Source organism: Rhyacophila brunnea, unplaced genomic scaffold (assembly GCF_057557595.1).
Source record: "Rhyacophila brunnea isolate RB1 unplaced genomic scaffold, BYU_Rbru_1.0 scaffold_9, whole genome shotgun sequence".
NCBI lineage: Eukaryota > Metazoa > Arthropoda > Insecta > Trichoptera > Rhyacophilidae > Rhyacophila > Rhyacophila brunnea.
The window spans coordinates 26,577,201-26,595,991 of record NW_028233361.1 but is presented as its reverse complement, the minus strand read 5'-3'; the positions used below and the strand labels follow the sequence as shown (position 1 = coordinate 26,595,991).

Here is an 18,791-nt window from a genome sequence, read left to right as displayed (position 1 = left end):
GATACGACAAAATTGTGCACACTTTTTCATTCATAGTTATTTGTTTTCGTTGGATTAAAAGTACATATTACACATATTGTTGGTTCATTTTTTTATTGCATTAAGCCCTGCCTAAACCAAACTATAATAAATGAAAAATATTATTCTATCTATAAAATATTCAAAGTTATGTATGATTTAATTGCATAATTTTAGATATTTTATAGATAGACATGTATTTTTTGACTATTATCTATTATGGCTTGGTTTCTTAGGGTTTAATTGAATTTTAAAAACTAACCAACACTTTCTGTAAATTGTAGTCTTATTTCAATGAAAACAAATATGTATGTCTGAAAAAGTTTAATGTGCACTATTTATGGCGGATCTTAACAGCCTACCTCCACCCTTCGCCACTGGTATATCTATATTTCAATTTCAGTTTACACGAAGTTTTATAATTATGCATATTAATTCCGGCCCTCGTGAAAATTAGGAGATAGATAGCAGTTTTCTGATATGTTATTAATAACTATAGTAACATCGTAAGTATCGTCTCAGACGATAACTAAGTACTCGTTACTCGAACTTATCATATTACATTGTATTAGATAATATAATGATAAGTCGATATCAAATCGAGCAGTTCACAAAAAATCTCTCAACTGAATAATCGTTCTTCGCATAGTGTGTTGGTCCGCAATGGACATTAAACTATCAAAATAATAAAGCCATATACTATTAAAATATATATGAAACAATAAAGTTACTCGAACTTATCATATTACATTGTATTAGATAATATAATGATTAGTCGATATCAAACCATTCAATCGAGCAGTTCACAAAAAATCTCTCAACTGAATAATCGTTCTTCGCATAGTGTGTTGGTCCGCAATGGACATTAAACTATCAAAATAATAAAGCCATGTACTATTAAAATATATATGAAACAATAAACAACCCTTAAAATAGTTGTGTTTATTAATCAAATATGTATCCATATAAAATTAAACTTAGTGTTGGACTTAAGATACCAACCTACTACAAATGGCGATCTCGACGAAAAGTGATGAACAATCTACATACCTAACCATAACCTAACGAACTTAGTTGAAAAAAATGTCTTATTTGTGAATAAAACATACAAAAGTAGTCGCGAAATTACTCATTAGTAATATTTTAAATATTAGCCGTATTTTGTATTTTATATCAAAATATTCGAATAAAATAATACAAGATGTATGAAAAATTGGGGACCTATAAAAAATTACTGTATAATACCCATGTATTATAATTTGTATGTACCTATACGAATGTGTATTAAACACACAAAAATATGGTAGATAGAAGATGATTGATGTTAAAAGTTTATCCGGAAAAGGGTTGTCGAGCCTGTTAAATTAACAAACTTTCGGCCATAAAAATTATTTCAGGAAATTGTTTATGGTAATAAAAAAAACACATGCCCGACACACGCGGTTTTAATTAGCGTTCGCAAAAAACGGCAATAGCAAAATTCGCGCTGTGTCAAAAAATAATAATGTGTTGCAAGAAAAAAAATATTTTAATAAACGCACACTGATTCATCTCACGGTCAGTCCGTTTATATTTTATTATCCAGTCAAAATTTATTAAATAAAATGAACCAATAAGATAGCACTGACTAATGGCTACAGCACAAGTTTTATAAGAGTTTGTAACGTGACGTGTTAATTAATTTACATATTATTTTACATAAATTATTATGGTGAAACACACAATCAGCGGCGATTGACGCAGATGACGCAGTAGATTCGTCAGAAGATATAAAGGTGCCTCGAAACAGTGCAAGCCAGCGTAAAATATTTAATCATAATATTATCAAAATCAAATTTAGTACCAACTATTACCAAAGGGCCTGTAATATGACCACTGAACCAGATAGTACCTATTTGTACACAAAAAATAAACCGCTAATATTATTGAGTCTTCAATAATAATTATTTTTCGTTACAGGATGTGATTCTAGGAAAGAGATAGGTACATTGATATTTTTACTAGATTAAGTTATTAAATTCCATACTAAGTGGTTGGAATTTAAGGTTTTTATTTTATTTTCTATCGTAGGGTTCTCAAAATCATCCAGTGCCGCAGGCGTCCACGTCCCTAAACCCGCCACTGCACACAATAGGTACTACAAAATGGTAGCACGACATTTAATTATACCGAAATACATATAACAATATTACTAACAATCAGGTTTGAATATAGATACTTAAATATACGAATTATCAGATTTAAATGACGTACTTACCACAAAATTAAAAATTCAATTAGTAGGAAGTAAATAATAATTATTGATTATGTACTTAGTTGTATCTTTCCATAGTGGGTACGTATTATCTTATATCATGAGTTATGAGTCACGTTATGACTGTTATGAGTTTATGACAAAAGATGTTGAAAAGAAAACTTCTATAAAGATGGAGTCTAAATGTATAAAAGTTGAGCAAAAATGGACCTCTGGTATACTGCTTAAGGCTATACCTCAGTTGAGGCATGGTCTAAAAAGATCGTGGCTAGGCGTTGCGCGGATTGCGGGTCGCGGGTGCAAATGACGCATGCCCATCGAAATATAATTTGTCATATAAATCCAACATGCTTTATTTAATGTTCTGTTTATTGTTCTATTAGTAACAATAATAATATATTCATTGACATGTTGTTTTTTTCAAGTAAATTGGTAACGTTTTAGTCATATTTATACGATTTAACAATTAATGCCCCCGTCGCCATCAAGAAACAAATTGACGTACTCACACCTCGAGGTTCGCTCTCCGAATGCCAGCGAGTCCATAATTTCGTCGCGCCTATAGTTGAAAATTATTTGCCGTTTCACTGAAGTATCGTCTTAAGTTGGCTATAAGCGACTTCACACTGCAGGTTCATTTAAAGAAAACTACTTACTACTTATAACATTCCACTATAATTTCAGATTCAATTAGTTGAATAATAAACCATGAATAGGTTCTTGAATTCATAGGATTGGATGGTCTATAATAAAACTCAACTTTAACATGACATTTCACGTATTGCCATACCTACCAAAGCAGACATCTGAATATAGAAATTGGAAAGATATTTCATTGTCTATTTTAATGTAGGCAGACAAAACCGATTCATTGACCATTATCTTTAAGATGAATAATCACGTAACACACTAAGAAATGCTTACTTAAGCCGCGTTGACACGGTCCAAGTACGATCCAAGTAGACTTGGATAGGAATGATTAGTATGAAGATGTCTCATCCAAGTGACAGCTTCATATTATTTATTCCTATCCAAGTGACAGCTCCATACTATTTATTCATATCCAAGTTAACTTGGATGAGTAGGACGCGGTCCAAGTAGCTTGGATAGGAATAATTAGTATGAAGATGTCACATACAAGTGCACTTGGATAGGAATAAATAGTATGAAGCTGTCACTTGGATGAGACATCTTCATACTAATTATTCCTATCCAAGTAGACTTGGATCGTACTTGGACCGTGTCAACGCGGCTTTAGGTTATGACTGTAACAGACAACCAGTTTGCGAGCCGCCATTTTATTTTTTTGGGCTGCCAATAGAAGAAAAAAACAATTAGGTACAGTCCTACAAATGTATCTAAAGAACGGTCAAAAATGGAACTATGAACGACCATATGAACGCCATTTTGAAAACGTCATTCGAATGTCAGATTCTGTCCAGTTGCGAGTCTTGATTGGATAGTTTTCGACAGTGGCTCCCCCATCCATTCTTTAGATAAGTTTGTAGGCCTGTAACTCACTATCAATATTACCAATTCCTAATGCGATCGATAAAGATGTAGTATACACGGTGACGTTTTAAAAACCCGTAATAATTGAAGTCTGAAGCAATATATTATAGGTGCATTAATTAAGTATACATATATGTACCTACTTGTAATTAAAATATTTCACGAGTCGATGAACGGCTATGTCAATATTTATTTTAGATTCGCGCAATAAAGTGAAAATAACGTCAATATGGACACACCAATGACAAGAGCTGCGAACAAGAAAACGTTCATTCCTAAAATTAGAAATGCAAAACAGATAAACAATCATCTCTCATTCGGTATTCCCAGAATGAGCGCCGAATTAGAGGTTTTCATTTTCGAAACATCCTCAATTGAATCAAAATAAAATTAAGCTAGGTATATCAAAACGCTTAAATTTGCTCAAACCGTGAATAACATTGTGTTCTTTGGACGCAGGTAATATATTTATATAGGTAGGTACCTACTTAATATTGTTTAGACTTCATATACTGACAACAAACACGAGGTTAGTTCAAAATAAGACTTCGCATGTAATTTTATTCATAGCATGGAAACTGACAAAAAAATCTTGTTTACTAATAATTTTATTGTAGCGTAAGACTGAATTGATATTATGTTCTCAACCTGTATTTGACACATTAAAATAAAGACAGGTTTTTTAAAATACTGATGACAAAAGCTCGGGCTCGGACACATAAATGAAGGGGTATGGGTTATGTAATATAAAAATATATTATGCAACACAAATAAGACAAACATCCAATATATTCGAAATTGTTGCATTCACGACATTGCTGCGTAACAATCTTCGGCAAGGGCGTAAACGGGACCTTGCGTACGTTGGTAGGTATATGATGCAGTACGATACCTCTAAGTCTAAAAAGTATAGGTGGGTTCATAACTTATAAAACATGCTCGAGCTTCTTAAGCCGCATCTAGACCAAGCGAGCGAATGCTTGTTCTTCCCCCACTCCAGCGAAATTTTCTTGACGTAAAAGCTTTTTGTTGAGCGAGCATAAAAAAATCGCTGGAGTGGGGAAGAACGAACATTCGCCCGCTTGGTCTAAATGCGGCTTACATATCAAAACATTTAATTTAATCGTTGGATTGCGTCCACGGTGAAGTTAATTGTAGACCCATCCCAGAGATCACGGGTTTCCATCCCCATACCCGGTCAAACTCATAAGTCCAATAAAATCTTACGATATTGATTTACCTTTGTGTCCCTTACAGAATATAAAAATAATAATTGTTATAGTAAGCAGTGCCTTTTTCAAAATGAGACGCCTCCTTAGCAATAGATACTTCAACCTAAACCTGAGCACAGCGTAAGGTTCCTTGATATTAACCTCAATGTTATCCTGCTGCTTCCATGATGCTACAAACGTGTCTGAAAGAAGTGATTTTAAGTGCTCATTCCGTCCCGAGACGGAGCCGCACGGGACTGATGCTACAACCATGCACCGTAATGGTTAAATAAGGATGTTAGTTGATGACACAAGAAGATATCTTCCAATTCCATAATTACGACTAATATTGATATTACACACGTCTTCGTGATTTACTGTTGAAGCCGGGTATTACAGCCCCGAATTAGTATGTTTTAAACTGAAGGCCACCGATGAGTAAGTAACAGCAACAAAGAGAGAAGACAGTAATAGAATTAATTTTATTAAACCACAGTCAGTCAAAGTGCAATAAATGCAAGTGTCCAGACTCCAGAGTCATCGAACATCGCCTTGCGGTGCGAACATGATTATTACTACATTACATTACTTGCCATTTTCGACCCCAATAGGTGTTTTCACAGATTTTTGTTTTTACGAATGAAGGTTATTAATGTTAGGTGCATACACTGGGTCCAACAAACATTGAAAAAGACCATGTGAATTTTGCCAGAGCCATGATTCTAACTGGGTACCCACGACGGGCGTCATAATATGTGAAATAAATTTGCCTATTATTAATATGTATGTACTTAATGTATTATTTTATTATATTAGTACATATTCAATTACACGAATATACTTAGTCTGAGCCATCGTTGCCAACTGAGCGTTTTTCTTGCAAGATATACCTACCTACCATTTTTAAATAGGCATCTAGCTTGAAAATTTTGTATCTGGCATATGGCGTTAAATCTAGCATTTAAAAAAGTTTAAAATTAACATGATTGCCTTTTGTATTTTAGGCGTAAAACCCACTTAACGCAGCAAGTGGGGCTCTCGCGCAAAATTTCACAAGTGGCGCGTAAATCATCGAAAATACAACGTAATCAAATACGCCAGCGCACACTGGATTTGACGACGCATTATGTCCGCCTGCCCCATGAGTCATCGTTTTTTGGCTTCTCAGCGATACGAATTAACGAAAATACAATGTAGTCCATACATTGAACACGGCGAACAAAATCACGCTCCTCGAAGCGTCTTCGATGCGACGGGCGAGAAGCCATTATTTAAGAACAGCGAACTCTTTGTTTAGTTATTGCGTGTCCGATTTTAATTACAAGCCACGAGAAATTTAATAATATTTTTATTGCTTTGTTATGAGAGACGCTGATAATAATAATTATTTTGTGCTCCTTGAGCCCCTTATTACATAGGTGAAGGGTAATGCGCGGGTGTGAGGGGGCCTACTCAGTAGTGAGCGCACCGAACGCTTTCTTGGTGGGCTTTATGCCTTATAAATAATAGTATCATCCCAATAAAATAAATATACGATATTTTATGATGACCAAATTTTGTACATTCAATGGTTTTTAGCTGTACCTATGATTAAGAGCGTACACAAGTGAAACGGCATATAATTTTCAACTGTATGTATAACGAAATTACGGCCGCGTTGCTATTCGGAGAGCGATAGTCGAAGCGTCTGCACGTCGATTCGTTTTGTCATGGCGTCGGATGAAAATATTCTTAAATCGTGTAAAGATGACTAAAAAACTTTACGAATGTACTTAAAAAAGAAAACATGTCAATGAATATAGTATTATTATTACGAATATAATAATAAACTTAACATAAAAAGGATGCATGTTGAACTTTTATGACAAATTATATTTCGTTCGGCTTCCGTCATTTGCACCCGCGACCCGCATCGCCTAGTCACGATCTTTTTAGACCATGCTTCAACTGAGGTATAGCCTTAATTTATTGGAAGTGAAAGTGAAGTTCTCGTAAAAATCATGTAAATAATGAGATGTTTTTTTGAAATGTGATTTACAATTTTAATTTTTTGTGAAAATCTAATTGCTTATTTTTTACCTTATCTGGCATATTTATGTGAATGGCAGTAGGCAGCACTGGTCTGAGCATTAGTGCTGGTGTATTCAATTAGATAAACAAAAGCCTAAATTAATACTGCCGACGAATAACTATTAAACTGGGTTGCACGTCATAATTAGCTTGGTTCGCATTCATCAACACATGCATAATGAGAAGTTAATTAGAAATTAAGTTGTCGAGCTACTTGAATTAAAAACAATGTCTGACAACGATAACAATTAAAAAAATAATTTTAGAACCAAATAATGACGATGTTCCGAAAGTGCATTGTTGCCAATAGAAAGAGAAAACGAGAGCTTAGTCAATTAACGAGTGGTGGGTGCACGACACATCAGTCGACATCACTATAATATTCGGTAGTCAAAACTCAAAGAGACTTAGGCCCGTTTTAGACGGGACACCAGTGTCGCGCTCGATATAATATAAGAGGCATTTGTATTCGAATAAACGGGCCTTTCTATTATGTTTACGAACGCTCCAGAGCTAATGATTTAACGCATAATTTTGCGTTATAAATTAGGACATAAAACTGGCTGCGGTAATAAAAACAAGTGTATCGGCGGCTTGAGAATGTAGCGGCCGACGGAAAAGTGTACCGGACACGCGTTGACTTATTAGCTCTGGGGAATTTATAAAAATTATGCAAAGTCCCTTTTATTCGAATACAACGGCCTCCTTATTATATACGAGCGCGACACCGGTGTCCCGTCTGAAACGGGCCTTATGTGGGTGTATCGTAGCACCACGAATATATCATGTACTGATCATATTACCAATCAGGAGGTTTTAACACAAGATAACTTATAGGTACATATTATCAAGCTACATACTTCGGTAGAGAAGTGTACTGCAAGTTACTAGCAAGCCAACCTTCGATAGAAAACATCACCAAACGAGGAAGAAGATCTTATTATTTAATTTGTTCTGTTGTTGGAACTAAGGGACAAAGCGGAAAATTCAAGGAGTGACGAACGACAGGTATTCTTGCGCCGCATGGTCTTCATATTATAATGATTCGCATACTAAGCAGTTTTTCCGGAAACCTGTACGTTTACAATTGGCCGTATCACAATATTACACCGTGAGCATCGGAAATATATAACCGTATATATAGTATTGATATCAATTAATGGATGTTTATAAAATACTTTAAAAATACGTAATAAAAACCACCACCATACAAAGGGGAAGACAGACGAAAATGGGTAGGTAAATAAATTAGTAATATTATAATCGTATCGTATATAGGTATTTCGATAAAATTCTGGTAGAAGTTAGTAAGTGTTAAGTCGTACCATCAATATCAAATTAATGATTTCATTGATTCCAATAAAATTAGAATTTAATGTCTGATACTAATATAGTACTTAATATCAATTCTCTAAGGCCATATATTTCAATTAAGAGATCTCACGGTAAACTGTGATACAGTGAAATGTAATATGTACAATAATTCAATATGTAACCAAGGACCACATAATACGGACTTAGAATGAAAAACGGTGATTAGAAATAATTTTGTTTAGTGAAAAATCTACCTGTTTGCCCTACACAATTTGCCACATGCGCACATTGACGTTTCTCGTTGGTTTGCAATGTTCTATTTGTATCAATTGAAATGGGTCAACGCTTCGTATCGCTCAGTTGGGGGTCATATCAAAGTCTCCCTTCGGCGAGAGTATCACAATACATGCGATTAAAGGTCAGAAGCTCAGTTACATTCATGTTATGATTGTGATTGCCACGGCGCTATCAACGATAGACTTTTGCAACAATATTTTACGGGGCAGTGAAACAATGTAAGTATAGGAGGATGCGTGCCAACTAAAGGACGTATGGCAAGCTCATCAACAGGTTATAATATGCCTGTTACATCCTATTGAATATGCCAAAGATGGCTGTAAGATAGGGATGGCGAACCTTTTTCTATAAGCGGGTCAAATTTAATGCAAAAATCTTGAAAATTGTACAAAAAACATTACCAACAAATTTACATTCATAATGCATAAAAAATGTTGTTGTACCTTAGACTATAGATACATCTAGACGCCACCCATTGCATTGCTAAATGAAACTGTGTGCCGTGCGTTTAGTTTGTGGGCGAGCGAACGCATTCGTATACAAATGTTTGAGACCATAGACCATTTCGCTAGTGCTCGCCCTAAGTGCTCGCACTAGACGCTCAGAATTAAAATATAATTTTCTATTTTTTTACGTTATATAGTAGTATTTTTAAGCGGTCAAAATGGAACCATTAGGTAAAGATATCCATAAATTAAGTTATTTTAAGAAACACTAGGTCACTTGATGTTAAAATACATAATAATATACAAATAAATTATCACGAACATGTATTAACTTACCTATGTAACGTAATACCATCTTCTTGCTTATCAGTACGGCTACCACATTTACACACAGAACCATATTTTCTACTTAATTAACTAAAAATACTTACCACTGACTTCATGTTTAACACAAAAAATTGCAATTTTAGCAACACGGTTATCGACGCTTAGCTAAGCAATAAAGTAAGATTTGGCGGCGTCACCGTAGCAAACCATCTCCCACATCTGTAAACCTTTTATCTTACTCTAGCGCGTGTCGCAGAGATTAAAGGGTGCCGAATACTTTCTCACTCGCACTTATGCATCGTTTTTGTTCAAGCCTTGTGTTGTACGCTTTAGTTAGTACGATAGTTGCTGTTGCGATGTATTAGTTTTGATTTGAAATAATTAATTGACGAAAATAGTTGTTCAGTCATATGTTTATCCAAAATGGCCAATGGAGCAGTTTGTTGTTTTCATTGAATTAAACGTATTAGAAACATGCTGATTCCCACCATGCAAACGGAGCTCTAATGAAATATTATGAAAGTGAAGCTAAAATAGAATAACGAAAGCTAATGATTCATTTATAAATACTGAACAGTGGTACTCTCAATTTTATTTATCAGTAGCGCAATGAGATAAAAACTAATGGAATTATTGTTACAAATGACGAAAATGTTTCAAATACAATCAGAAATCATTATTTCGATCAGTGACGATCAAGGCTGCTTGCGCCCTCAGGGATGATTTTCTGCAGCACAAGATTTTTTTTTATAATAAATGTCGAATAGTAAATAATAATTTCATTGTTGTGTCAAATATGCGGTTTGGTTTTACGCAACAATGGGGATCCAAAAAATATTTTGATACATGATATTTAATTTGGCTCTTGTGAAAAGAAACGGACGTAACCGATTTAGATTATTAATTTAGTAATATGAAAAAAAAAAACATACCTACGCAGGTAAATAGCCAAAGCGAAATGCCAATAGCAACCATTTATTTTTATTTATGCTAGCAAGGACAGATTCTTCAGGCATTGAGGCCACGACGAAGTCCCTTTGGAACGGTGTTAAAAGTGTCATTTGAAAGAAGTTACAACACCTAAATGAGTTGGTTGCCTACACTGCCAGGCGAATCTGACTACATTTTACCAACGGAGAGAATATTAATGTTTCTATAGATACCAATTTATTGGAGATTAATAAAAACATTCCGAAATCGCGAAGTCATTTGTTGTATATTAATTGAGTTAGCATTTACTTGGTAGAATTCCATTTTACAAGAAATGAAAATATAATTAATATTAAATTCTACAGGTTTTGTCGATAGCTATTTCGGTTGTAGGGGGAGGCGGGGCTAGTTGTTACGGGGGCATGTTGTTACATCCTAGATAACTCTTCCGCTATAAGGTCCTGTGGCGTAAGTGTCACATAGGAGACGTAAACATCCTGTCCGCAGTTGCTGACAAAAGGTCGCCTGCATTGATTGTATGCAGTTGAAATAGAACCATTTAAATGAATTTCGTGTCTCAAAGCAACTTTTGTTGGCCGAATTTGAAGTTTGATTGTTACCAAACTATAAGAGGTAAGTTTTCTTAAAGTATGCTATTAAAAATCTACATATTTATGCTCATATTTTGATTATTTACCGAAGTTAATACAATTCCCGTTTTAATATTATAACAATTTCAATTTTATTTGGGTCAAAGGGGCTAGTTGTTACAGTGAGGTGGGGGCAGGTTGTTACTGTAAGAATTAACTCCACTTACTACCACTTTATTACACATTCTTTGTTATCGTCTTTATTTGCAATATGTAGGTACTTATACCATCTATTTTTATTCTTCCAGATTACTGGTGGTGAGGACAAACAAAAACAAAACCGATAGTGGTAAAATTTCCCAGGAAACCTACAACAGAGTGGCTAAAGAAGTAATTGAAAACAGAATATCTCTTAGAAAAAAAGCTGCCCAAGCATACAAAGTAAACTTTATGACTATGACAATGTTATATAGAACGTAAAGATAACCGTGCGACCACTTCCAAGTTAGTGGGATTACGCAAAACCTCGCCAGATATTTTCTGTCGATCAAGAAAACGAGCTTGCAACATACATAAGAAAATGTAGGAAAATATTTCATGGCCCAAGGAACTAAGAAACTGAAAAAGAAAGTGGTGTTATCTTCTTCGGACTCAGCGAATGAAGAATGCTTCTGTTTGGAGAATTATACTTGCTTTAAACCTGGGCAAGAGTGGATCCAATGCACAACATGCAAAAATTGGGCTCACATTTCCTGTATTCGTGGGGATAAAGTTATTTCATGTGTCAGAATTATGATTTTAGTGACTAAATATAAATGCAAAGAAAATCACACGAAAAAACTTACTTTTACATACATTTTCAATTATTGTTTTAGTTGGTAACAATGTGCCCCTACCCTGTAACAACTTGCCCCCGGCTGGGGCACATTGTTACAATTAATTTTTTTTGTTTTTAATGCTATTGTAATTTTTGTAAGGTATGTATGGATACAAATAAACCGTATTGTAATAGCTAAATGTATGTAGAATTAGTAATAATTAACATGTGTCTTAAGATAACGGATTTCAGATATTTATCTTTTTCTATTTTTGTAACAACTAGCCCCCCCGCCTCCCCCTAACACCATTATCAAGACTATTCAAATAGGCCGTTTGCCTTTGCTTAAATAGGTACTGTACGTATATAATATAGAGACAGAATACATTTTCTTATTCGTTCCAACAATATTATGACTTTGTATACTTATTATTAATAATTGTAATATTATTAATACTTTGAAAACCCTAAGTGGGTTTTTAATGGATATCAAAATTTACAAAATTTATAGAAAGTACAATGTTCGAGTGCTTTGGTTATAATTCTTGACATTATTAATCAATTAAAATATTATTAGTATAATTGTGTTAATCATGTTATACAAACAATTCGTATTACTTGCTCTTACCTCTATTATACCGGTTCAATCTTTTACTAAATAAACAAAGTGACAAATCAATGATTGAGTTGTGATTGTGGTTAAAAATGTAACAATAATAAAACTTTGGTAAATTACTTAGTCTACTAATAAAATGAAAAACAATGCATGGCTTGCGCTTAAAACCTCAATTAGCCAATTCGAGTAGCGAGTGGTTCAAGGAAAAAAGCGTTAGCGGAAGCAAATCTGGACCTTCGTGCCTAGAGGCACTAGCACCTTGAATGCGATAAAGCCGCGATTAGTACCTATACTTCTTGCACAATATCTTTCGACTAGGCACCGAAGTTGGCTATTTGCAGTGAAACTTTATGGAAATTCAGGTTGCCTGTGAATTATTGCGAGCTCGGCCACACAGAATGCCAGCGATTGCAACTTATTAAACATTTAATTAGGCGCAAACTATACTCATGTATGTAGCATACTGGGCTTGTAAATTAACTTTAAATTAACTAACCCGTGCATTATATAAGTATAATTGACCATTTAAACGAGCAGATTATAAATTTTGAGTTTACTAATAAAATACAGTCCGTAACGGCACGAAAACAAAGTAAAACTGGCATTTATGAAAAGTAAACATTTCATTAAGATTTCACTTACCAATCTTGATAGGTATTTATTTTAATTTGTTGTGTCAAAATCTTATTCATACAATCTAACGAACAATTTTTGTGTAACGGCATACAATTCGCGGGTATGTTATCAATTTAATAAAATATTTACCATATGAATAAATAATTCGGTCATTATTATTCATCATCCTTAATTGTATTCAAACTAACTGTAATTACTTGCCAATTTATGTAGTATGTACCAGCTAGCAATCTGCTTACCTGAAATCAAAGAGACAGAAAACTATTATTGAGAGAAAAACGTGATATGTATATATTTAAGAACGTACCTTTAATACATTAATATAATATAGGTAGGTAATCTTAAGTAAGTGACCTCCCATTGTGTCTTTAGCGTAAATTGTTCAACCAATGTATGCTACCAACGCTTACGCATGCATGTGAAACATTAGTGCACGAGAAATGGACTGGACATGTTGTCGCTCGGCGAGTGGATAACCGATGAACAAATACCGTCATACAGTGGTACCCAAGGGGCATTAAACGCCCACAGAGATACCCTAAAACCCGCTGGATAGACGAACTCATAAAGCTGAGTGGATGTATGGAGTGTGATGGCAGCAAAAAATACTAATAAGATTGGTGGCCTTTTTCCGGCAGTGGATCGAACATCCCCACTTGATATAGGTAGATAGATAGGTACTATACATTGAAATAATATTGATACATACCCAGAGGTGATTACTCCGGCGGAACACCGAGAGAAATAGAGCGAACAGACATATTTCAATCCACCAATCTACCAGTGTAAGTATAACATACCTAAAAAGGGTACCAAGGTAAAAAATAAACATTTACTTTAATGACAATGGATAAAACAATGCTAATAAATCGTCTAGTACCACAGCCAAAATATTTTCGTTTTTATCATTATCCCTCTGACGCACATTGAAAATGCACCGTGATTAAACCTCCGAATAGTTTCTCCGGGTTGAGTTCGAATGATTACCAAAAGATGTAAATCGAATTTCGTACTATTCGAACCTCGAACGGCTGTGTAAAATAAGCCTAATTACCGAAAGTTCAATGTCATTCAGATGTAAACACTAAACGGGAGATTCACAATGATTGATGTGAATAACTACTATAATAAAATCCAAAAAGGTTATTGCACTTAGCATATAAAATATATTTTAATAAGCCATGTCCACAGTAATTTCTGTATCTTATTGCGACCTCTGATACAGGGTCAAAAAACTGGTAAAATATGCTAAACCAAACGAACAGTAGAAATATCGTAAGCGAAATCTTACACCAACAGGTGTCACGGCAGCAAATTAAATAAATTAAATACCACATACAGATTAATTAATACTAATACGAAATACGAACACCTACGTATAAATTTATTTTAGAAAACAAAACATTGTGGGCATAACAAATCTAAATTCAAGACGTTCACAACTTGAGATAAATATTCTCTTCTTCTTGGTCGTGCACTCATGGCTGAGGATCGTGACGACATTTGAGTTTCGCCATCCTATGAGCGATCCTTCTCGATCTTCCGCTTCTCTCAGGGCAGAATGGATGGTGGCCCCAGTCAGCTATTTCACTTGGTCGCTCCAGCGCGCAGACGCTCTTCCTCTGTTTCGCCTTCCCTGGAGGCCACCCAAAACTACCAGTCTCTCAAAGTCTCAGTTAAATAGATATAATCATTTCATTATTGAGACAATTATATAGGATTTTATCTTATACTAATTATCATCATCATTTCTGGTAATACAACCCTTGACTGGTCGTAATCCTATAACACATGTTTCCACGATCCAGTGCCGACGATTTTCAGTTAGCTTGTGCGAGCAGTTCTATTTATATTTTAAACTATAATATTATAATACGAGGGTGGGTCAATAATTCCTTAGAAAAAAGCATTAACACAGTTTTTATTTTTGTATTTTTTTTTTATTTCTCAACATAATCTCCTTGGAGCTCAATACACTTGGTTAGACGTTTCTCAATTTTTTTTAAACCGTCAGAAAAACAAGTTTTCGGAAGGTCCTCAAAATAAGCATTTGTCCGATCGATGACTTCTTCATTTGCAAAAAAACCTTGTCCACTTAACCATTTTTTTAAGTTTGGGAAAAGGAAAAAGTCACTGGGGGCTAAATCTGGCGAATACGGTGGGTGGTCGACCAATTCTAACTTCAATTCTTCAATTTTAGCCATTGATCGTAAACATGTGTGAACACGGGCATTGTTCTGATGAAAGAGGATTTTTTTCCTGTTTAAATGAGGCCATTTTTCTTCAATTTCGTTTTTTAGCTGGTCCAATAAAGATGCATAATAATCCCCTGTTATTGTTTTTCCTTTTTCCAAATAGTCAACGAAAATAATTTCACGTGCATCCTAAAATACAGTAGCCATAACCTTACCAGCTGATTTTACGGTTTTCGCCTTCTTTGGACATGGTTTGTCTTCGCAATCCACTGCTTTGACTGTTCTTTCGTCTCGGGAGTATAGTGGTGTATCCATGTTTCATCTACAGTCACAAAGCGACGAAAAAATTCATCCGGATTGCGTTGCATGAGCGACAACAGGGCTTTAGAGGCCACCACCCTATTGCGTTTATTGTCGACTGTGAGCAAACGCGGCACCCATCTTGCAGAAATATTTTTCATGCCCAATTTGTCATGTAAAATAGAAATGACGCTACCTTTTGAGATCCCTGTAACCTCAATTATCTCACTCAACTTTAATCTTCGGTCACTTAACACCATATCGTGGATTTTATTGATCATTTCTGGTGAAGTCACCTCTACAGGACGTCCTGAGCGTGGTTCATCCTTTGTTGATGTACGACCACGTTTAAATTCATTTAACCAGTTATAAATAGTTGCAAGTGAAGGAGCAGATATGCCGTGAACTAAATCCAACTCATTTTTTATTTCCTTTGCTGTTAACCCTTTTATATTAAAATGTTTAATAACAGCTCTAAACTCAATTTTCTCCATTTTCCATTTTTCCATTTTCCACAAGCAAATTTTTTTTTTAAATGTACGAAAAACACACAACAACCCGACCAATCTGATTGAAACTTCGCAGCATACTGAATCGGTAGTGCCGCTGCATGAAAACAAACCGCTTACAGTACTAGTCGCGCCACTTGTCGGCTTTTCTAAGGACTTATTGACCCACCCTCGTAATACTCCAGGCGTGCCCATTATTCAACGCGTCAATCGCGGGATGGATTTTGGTTGATCGTGCACATGAATTGAATCGTGAAACTATAAAAAGTGTGTAGTAATATTATATGATAAGGTACATTGAGATTTCAAAGGATTAAACATTCGTATTTTCATTTCCTTAATCAGCTTCCGTGAATATCGTTATCAAATTAACCACGAGGAAACCCGCGTGACCTCGTTTTACCACTTAATTTTCATTGCATCACTCACGGCCTGCCGCGAGAGTGAGAGAAAGAAAAGATGTGAATCCCCGCGCTTTAAACTGAAAATGAGATATTAGAGCTGAAAATATACATTTTTTTGAAGAAATTTCACGAAAGACACGAAAGTGCCACAACGAAGAAAATCTTAATTTGAGTGGTAGACCACTGCCAGTTTTAATACTGGAATATATCACAGCCAAATTGGTGTTGGGCATGCCTGCAATAAGTCTATATCAGTGGCGAAGACTGTCTGTTCGTACACGATTATAACAAACGAAAAGAATAACAATATTGACAATGATTAATGGCGTAACGTACCGACAGTTGACAGTACAAGTTGCGGGGCAATTTGTTGCAATGGACTATTATTAGATTTGAGAAAAGTATAGTCTACAGATGATGGTGCACGCATGACGAAGTTGTCCGACGATCAAAGATGACTTAGACTTGCAGGAATTTGGACGTCTGAATCAGAACGTTATTTTCAAGAGCGACTAACCACTGTATCCCCAAAAGCGCAGGATGTAAAACCTTTGTGTTACTAGTGTTCACGTTGCACGTGAAACTTTGTCACTTAGTATTATAGTGCCTGTGCATTTGCATGGATTTACTGGCACCACTAGTTAGTCCAGTCAATCTGTACTTTATGGTTGCAAAAGGTCGGGTAGAAGATTTTTTTTTTTAATTTGTATATATGGTAATGAGTGACAAGAAAACGAATTTTGCCAATTCGGATGACTTCGGCATAACTTTTGGCGGGCAAAAAACCGCAAAATTTTGGGTGTTTTTTTGGTTTTTCGCTTATATCTCAAAAACGGTTGGTCGTAGAAAAATATTGTTTTACATATAATTAAAGCTTATTAAATTTCCTAAAAATATTTACATAACACGTTTTTTTCTATCTTTAACCGTTTATGAGATATTTGCTGTTGAAAACACGCATTTTAGTAAAAATCAAACTTTGATGAGAAGAAATACTAATCTAAACTAAAGATCTTACAAATAAAGTATATTCATAGTTTTAGTAATGATTGCAAAACAAATGTTAATATGTACAGAATAATAATATTCACCAAATATCTTAATTTTTTAACCATTTCTGCTGCTTTGGTGAGGTGGAGTAGGCAAAGGTTTTACGTCGTTGCAATGCAACTCCCACGTCAGGATCATTATCCTACAAAACTATATATATTCCATTAATTTGAAAAGAATGGAGAGATATTATATATATATATTAATTTCATATCATCCATTACCTGTTCATTAGTGGGAAGTTCTGCTTGAGTATAAAAGTCATCTTCTTCAGCGTCCTCTTCCTCCAATCCAGAAATATCTGCTACATTTTGACAATTTACTACACTGCAGTTCTTGCAAATTGACGAACAGTTCATCGCAGATTTTCGACAGGTACATGCTTTACTGCACACCTTCTTGCATGCAGAAGAAAGTACTTTCAGTATTTTTTTAGGTGCTGGATCATTAATGATCTCCACGGGTATTAGGCCATTGCTGGTTCGCTGCCACCCCCAATCTTCTGGTTTTTTAACATTGCCAAACCAAGTTTGTATTTGGTAGTAGGATCTCAGCGAATGGTGTCGCGCTGCGTCTCGAGTTGGTGGTAGTCTTGATAGATTAAATTTAATCTGTTTGTCCGATTTTATGAATAGCCGATAACGCAGTGTCCAGTGTTTCCTCAGGTCTACAGGCATCACTGTACAACCTCATAAGTAGCTGTTCTCCTGCTACAGCTATTTCATCAGTGCTGGCATCTGGATTGTTGAATACTGTGACCACTTCTTTCAACTGAATATTCTTCTCCAAAATACCACACAATTTAATCTTTCCATGGCCAAATAGAGAGGATGTTGTATCACACCCACTGAACGTGTGTGTGAAAAGAATGGTACGTGCGTCATATTTAAACGATTTTGTCGAGAACAACACAGCTGGCTTACTTCCCTTTCCAGGTTTTCGAAAGAATAAGTTGTCCGAGAATTGTCCTCTTGCCGACATCAGTACAAGAAGGTCAATATCTTCACCTATTAATACTATGCTTTTAAATTCATTTGCTTTTGAAATGGCAGTAGTTACAATTAAAACATCGGCATCCTCTTCTGCCTGGTTCACTTTTATGCCAACCTGTGAGAAATAGTGTTATCAAGTGATTTTTATTACTTCCGATGCTCAAAAAAAGTTCCTGGTCCACCTGATTGACAGTGTTTCCTTGAAACATAATTTCAGGGCATGGTTTTAAATTTATACGGCGTAATCTTTCTACAAACTTTGTCCCACTGGATGCAGCATTGGATGGATATCCGTCAAATACA

At 35.1% G+C, this 18,791-nt stretch overlaps 1 protein-coding gene across 1 annotated transcript in view; it reads right to left on the bottom strand.

Moving 5' to 3' along the window:
* The window catches only part of LOC147063459 (E3 ubiquitin-protein ligase ZNRF1), a 345,835-nt gene that overhangs the window by 137,890 nt on the left and 189,154 nt on the right, over positions 1 to 18,791 (bottom strand). The window lies entirely within an intron of this gene.